Here is a 7,049-nt window from a genome sequence, read left to right on the forward strand (position 1 = left end):
AGTGTAGGCTAAATACTATACAGAGTGTAGGCTAAATACTATACAGAGTGTAGGCTAAATACTACACAGAGTGTAGGCTAAATACTACACAGAGTGTAGGCTAAATACTATACAGAGTGTAGGCTAAATACTATACAGAGTGTAGGCTAAATACTACACAGAGTGTAGGCTAAATACTACACAGAGTGTAGGCTAAATACTACACAGAGTGTAGGCTAAATACTACACAGAGTGTAGGCTAAATACTACACAGAGTGTAGGCTAAATACTATACAGAGTGTAGGCTAAATACTATACAGAGTGTAGGCTAAATACTACACAGAGTGCAGGCTAAATACATGTCCACTGACTACACAGAGTGTAGGCTAAATACCACTGACTATAGAGTGTAGGCTAAATACTACACAGAGTGTAGGCTAAATACATGGCTAAATACTACACAGAGTGTAGGCTAAATACATGGCCACTGACTACACAGAGTGTAGGCTAAATACATGGCCACTGACTACACAGAGTGTAGGCTAAATACTATACAGAGTGTAGGCTAAATACCACTGACTATACAGAGTGTAGGCTAAATACATTCAAATATATTGATATCAAGCTTTTTTTAATTCACCTTTTAAAAATGTATGTTCACTATTTACACTAAAGGTATGCAAAATAGATTCCAATACATTGACAAAGAGAAGAAGAAGAAGTAGAAGAAGAGCTGACCTGTGTGTGGAGGGCTGGCTGTGTAGAAGAAGAGCTGACCTGTGCCTGTGTGTGGAGGACTGGCTGTGTAGAAGAAGAGCTGACCTGTGTGTGGAGGACTGGCTGTGTAGAAGAAGAGCTGACCTGTGTGTGGAGGACTGGCTGTGTAGAAGAAGAGCTGACCTGTGTGTGGAGGACTGGCTGTGTAGAAGAAGAGCTGACCTGTGTGTGGAGGACTGGCTGTGTAGAAGAAGAGCTGACCTGTGTGTGGAGGACTGGCTGTGTAGAAGAGCTGACCTGTGTGTGGAGGACTGGCTGTGTAGAAGAAGAGCTGACCTGTGTGTGGAGGACTGGCTGTGTAGAAGAAGAGCTGACCTGTGTGTGGAGGACTGGCTGTGTAGAAGAAGAGCTGACCTGTGTGTGGAGGACTGGCTGTGTAGATGAAGAGCTGACCTGTGTGTGGAGGACTGGCTGTGTAGAAGAAGAGCTGACCTGTGTGTGGAGGACTGGCTGTGTAGAAGAAGAGCTGACCTGTGTGTGGAGGACTGGCTGTGTAGAAGAAGAGCTGACCTGTGTGTGGAGGACTGGCTGTGTAGAAGAAGAGCTGACCTGTGTGTGGAGGACTGGCTGTGTAGAAGAAGAGCTGACCTGAGTGTGGAGGACTGGCTGTGTAGAAGAAGAGCTGACCTGTGTGTGGAGGACTGGCTGTGTAGAAGAAGAGCTGACCTGTGTGTGGAGGACTGGCTGTGTAGAAGAAGAGCTGACCTGTGTGTGGAGGACTGGCTGTGTAGAAGAAGAGCTGACCTGTGTGTGGAGGACTGGCTGTGTAGATTAGGCTCTGGGTGAAGTATCCTCCAGGCTCCCCTCTGCCCAGGACCGGAGGGTGGTCAACCCTGAGGACACAGCCCCGCAACGGGAACAAGCAGTCCCCCAGGGCAGGTCTGCTCCAATGGAAGTCTTCCACACACACACAGAGAGAGAGAGAGAGAGAGAGAGAGAAAGAGAAAGAGAAAGAGAGAGAAAATCAAGCCTCTAAGAGATATCCTCTCCCCTGTTATGAGACATACTGAACACAGCCCTCAGGCCAGGCCTGCTCCAATGGAAGTCTTCTACTCAGAGAGAGAGAGCGAGAGAGAGAGAGGATCACCTCTAAGAGATATCCTCTCCCCTGGTATGAGACATACTGAACACAGCCCCCAGGCCAGGCCTGCTCCAAGGCATGCCATCTACACCTGAGACACAGACCCCAGAGACCCGGTGCATCGTGAGATCAGAAGTATCTTTCAGGGTAAAGGAAACCGTTTCAACAGTATTCTGACCCAGTCTCACTCTGACAGACATTCTCTACAAAGCCTCTTGAAGCCATTGATCTACTATTACTGCCTAACAGTACTACTAGTCTATGTTATAGACAGTACAGTATGAAAACTGCTTCTCTAAATAGAAATCCCTCATCACACCTGTAGCTGTTGTCATGGTGACTAGCTGAGCTCACGTCCAGAAACACGTCATGGGGTCTAATGGTCGTCTGGTAACGAACTGAGCATGTGCCCGGATGTCAAATTAAAAAGGGCCCCTCTTTGAGAATGGAGTTGTTTTGTAAGAAAATGAAAACGTGTCAGTTTATCACTTTCACCGGGTTGGAGTATCAGCATGTTGAACTACTGAAGACATTGTCTTGACTCTGGGTGGTACCTTTACACTTGGAGAAAATTAACAACTAAAAATGTTGTTTCATCACTGACATTGTCTTGACTCTGGGTGGTACCTTTACACTTGGAGAAAATTAACAACTAAAAATGTTGTTTCATCACTGACATTGTCTTGACTCTGGGTGGTACCTTTACACTTGGAGAAAATTAACAACTAAAAATGTTGTTTCATCACTGACATTGTCTTGACTCTGGGTGGTACCTTTACATTTGGAGAAAATTAACAACTAAAAAAATGTTGTTTCATCACTGACATTGTCTTCTTCTATAAACCTCAAACCCCGGTCTGGTCTGTTGGGTCTTCTATAAACACCAAACCCCGGTCTGGTCTGGTTGGTCTTCTATAAACCCCAAACCCCGGTCTGGTCTGTTGGGTCTTCTATAAACCCCAAACCCCGGTCTGGTCTGTTTGGTCTTCTATAAACACCAAACCCCGGTCTGGTCTGGTTGGTCTTCTATAAACCCCAAACCCCGGTCTGATCTGGTTGGTCTTCTATAAACACCAAACCCCGGTCTGGTCTTCTCTAAACCCCAAACCCCGGTCTGGTCTGTTTGGTCTTCTCTAAACCCCAAACCCCGGTCTGGTCTGTTTGGTCTTCTATAAACCCAAACCCCGGTCTGGTCTGTCTGGTCTTCTATAAACCCCGGTCTGGTCTGTTTGGTCTTCTATAAACCCAAACCCCGGTCTGGTCTGTTTGGTCTTCTATAAACCCCAAACCCCGGTCTGGTCTGTTTGGTCTTCTATAAACCCAAACCCCGGTCTGGTCTGTTTGGTCTTCTATAAACTCAAACCCCGGTCTGGTCTGTTTGGTCTTCTATAAACCCTGGTCTGGTCTGTTGGGTCTTCTATAAACCCCGTTCTGGTCTGTTTGGTCTTCTATAAACCCAAACCCCGGTCTGGTCTGTTTGGTCTTCTATAAACCCTGGTCTGGTCTGTTGGGTCTTCTATAAACCCCGTTCTGGTCTGTTGGTCTTCTATAAACCCAAACCCCGGTCTGGTCTGTTTGGTCTTCTATAAACCCTGGTCTGGCCTGTTTGGTCTTCTATAAACCCCGTTCTGGTCTGTTTGGTCTTCTATAAACCCAAACCCCGGTCTGGCCTGTTTGGTCTTCTATAAACCCCGGTCTGGTCTGTTTGGTCTTCTATAAACCCAAACCCTGGTCTGGTCTGTTTGGTCTTCTATAAACCCCGGTCTGGTCTGTTTGGTCTTCTATAAACCCCGGTCTAGCCTGTTTGGTATTCTATAAACTCTGGTCTGGTCTGTTGGGTCTTCTATAAACCCCGGTCTGGTCTGTTGGGTCTTCTATAAACCCCGGTCTGGTCTGTTTGGTCTTCTATAAACCCCGGTCTGGCCTGTTTGGTCTTCTATAAACCCCGGTCTAGCCTGTTTGGTCTTCTATAAACCCCGGTCTGGTCTGTTTAGTCTTCTATAAACCCAAACCCCAGTCTGGTTTGCTACTCAAGCATTCCCGGAAGTCTCATGATGTTGCGGCTCTGGGTTTAGACACTCTGTGTAACCATGCTCAGAGCACTCAAATTAGAGCACAGGTCTAAATCAATGTATGCGAAACGAAGCACGGAGGGAACTTCTAGAATGTGTACTACGTTTGCACATATTTTGAAACATGCATCCCTCACCTCTCTGGGTACTGCTGTTAGGCTTGACTGTCTCACCTCTCTGAGTACTGCTGTTAGGCTTGACTGTCTCACCTCTCTGAGTACTGCTGTTAGGCTTGACTGTGCTCCGTCCCTGACTCTCTCCCTCCACATCGGCCCTCTGTGTGGGGTACCTTGTCCCCTGTGCACCCCCAGGGAGTCCCTGTCTGGCCAGGAGGGCTGTGAGGGTAGACAGCCTGGCAGAGGCTGGATTGGGGAGTGGGTCAGGAGGGATGGGGTCAGGCGTGGAGCCCCTGGAACCTGTGGAGGGGCAGAGGGTCCCTTCCCCAGATGGCGTTCCCCAGGGCTGTGTGTTGGGCCCACTCTGAAACACAGTCTCTGCCATCATGCTCTGGAGAGAGGCTGAGATCTCATCTAGACCGTCTGGCGTTGCCCTCTCTACCAAACCACCCTGATATCGACCAGGAGACGAGAAGCGTCTGGAACCTACTGGTTTCTGTCCAGGACTACTCAGCCCTGTTGGGGAGAATTTACTAGCATGGTCAGGCTGGTGTGTTACACTGCAGAGAGAAGAGGATAGCTTTCTGATATCCATTGTGTCCAATGTTCTGTTTGGTACCAAAGGGGAGGATGAGAGCTTGCTGGTGGTATCTGACGTGGTATTGTCCTGAGACAGTCTGTCAGAGGGGACTGAGAGGTGACTGGTCTGACCACCAGACTGTACTGTTGACTCTACTGTTGACTGTAGAGGAGCTGGCGACAGCTGGCTTGGCTCTATTCTGTCCTCTGTATTGACCTGTCTGCTCTCCTCTAGTCTCTGAAGCAGACAGTCTCTCCGTCTCAGCTCGTTCTCTGGTTCCACCAAGGGACAGATGTCCTCACCCACTGAGATGAAGGAGTCTTCAGGACTGACTCCATCTTGTGTTTGTGATAGACTTACATCCATGCTCTCCTGCGGAGTGGAGTAGAGTATCACTAAGTACCCTGGGACATCTAATATGATCTTTCCTCTACCACTAAGCACCCTGGGACATCTAATATGATCCTTCCTCTACCACTAAGCACCATGGGACATCTAATATGATCTTTCCTCTACCACTAAGCACCCTGGGACATCTAATATGATCTTTCCTCTACCACTAAGCACCCTGGGACATCTAATGTGATCCTTCCTCTACCACTAAGCACCCTGGGACATCTAATATGATCCTTCCTCTAAGCACCCTGGGACATCTAAAATGATCCATCCTCTACCACTAAGCACCCTGGGACATCTAATATGATCCATCCTCTACCACTAAGCACCCTGGGACATCTAATATGATCCATCCTCTACCACTAAGCACCCTGGGACATCTAATATGATCCATCCTCTACCACTAAGCACCATGGGACATCTAATATGATCCATCCTCTACCACTAAGCACCCTGGGACATCTAATATGATCCATCCTCTACCACTAAGCACCATGGGACATCTAATATGATCCATCCTCTACCACTAAGCACCCTGGGACATCTAATATGATCCATCCTCTACCACTAAGCACCATGGGACATCTAATATGATCCTTCCTCTACCACTAAGCACCATGGGACATCTAATATGATCCATCCTCTACCACTAAGCACCCTGGGACATCTAATATGATCCATCCTCTACCACTAAGCACCATGGGACATCTAATATGATCCTTCCTCTACCACTAAGCACCCTGGGACATCTAATATGATCCTTCCCCAGCTCTACCACTAAGCACCATGGGACATCTAATATGATCCTTCCTCTACCACTAAGCACCCTGGGACATCTAATATGATCTTTCCTCTACCACTAAGCACCCTGGGACATCTAATGTGATCCTTCCTCTACCACTAAGCACCCTGGGACATCTAATATGATCCTTCCTCTAAGCACCCTGGGACATCTAAAATGATCCATCCTCTACCACTAAGCACCCTGGGACATCTAATATGATCCATCCTCTACCACTAAGCACCCTGGGACATCTAATATGATCCATCCTCTACCACTAAGCACCCTGGGACATCTAATATGATCCATCCTCTACCACTAAGCACCATGGGACATCTAATATGATCCATCCTCTACCACTAAGCACCCTGGGACATCTAATATGATCCATCCTCTACCACTAAGCACCATGGGACATCTAATATGATCCATCCTCTACCACTAAGCACCCTGGGACATCTAATATGATCCATCCTCTACCACTAAGCACCATGGGACATCTAATATGATCCTTCCTCTACCACTAAGCACCATGGGACATCTAATATGATCCATCCTCTACCACTAAGCACCCTGGGACATCTAATATGATCCATCCTCTACCACTAAGCACCATGGGACATCTAATATGATCCTTCCTCTACCACTAAGCACCCTGGGACATCTAATATGATCCTTCCCCAGCTCTACCACTAAGCACCATGGGACATCTAATATGATCCTTCCTCTACCACTAAGCACCCTGGGACATCTAATGTGATCCTTCCTCTACCACTAAGCACCCTGGGACATCTAATATGATCCTTCCTCTAAGCACCCTGGGACATCTAATATGATCCATCCTCTACCACTAAGCACCCTGGGACATCTAATATGATCCATCCTCTACCACTAAGCACCCTGGGACATCTAATATGATCCTTCCTCTAAGCACCCTGGGACATCTAATATGATCCATCCTCTACCACTAAGCACCATGGGACATCTAATATGATCCTTCCTCTACCACTAAGCACCCTGGGACATCTAATATGATCCATCCTCTACCACTAAGCACCCTGGGACATCTAATATGATCCTTCCTCTACCACTAAGCACCCTGGGACATCTAATGTGATCCTTCCTCTAAGCACCCTGGGACATCTAATATGATCCATCCTCTACCACTAAGCACCATGGGACATCTAATATGATCCTTCCTCTACCACTAAGCACCATGGGACATCTAATATGATCCATCCTCTACCACTAAGCACCCTGGGACATC

This window comes from Oncorhynchus clarkii, chromosome 26 (assembly GCF_045791955.1).
Source record: "Oncorhynchus clarkii lewisi isolate Uvic-CL-2024 chromosome 26, UVic_Ocla_1.0, whole genome shotgun sequence".
Taxonomy (NCBI): domain Eukaryota; kingdom Metazoa; phylum Chordata; class Actinopteri; order Salmoniformes; family Salmonidae; genus Oncorhynchus; species Oncorhynchus clarkii.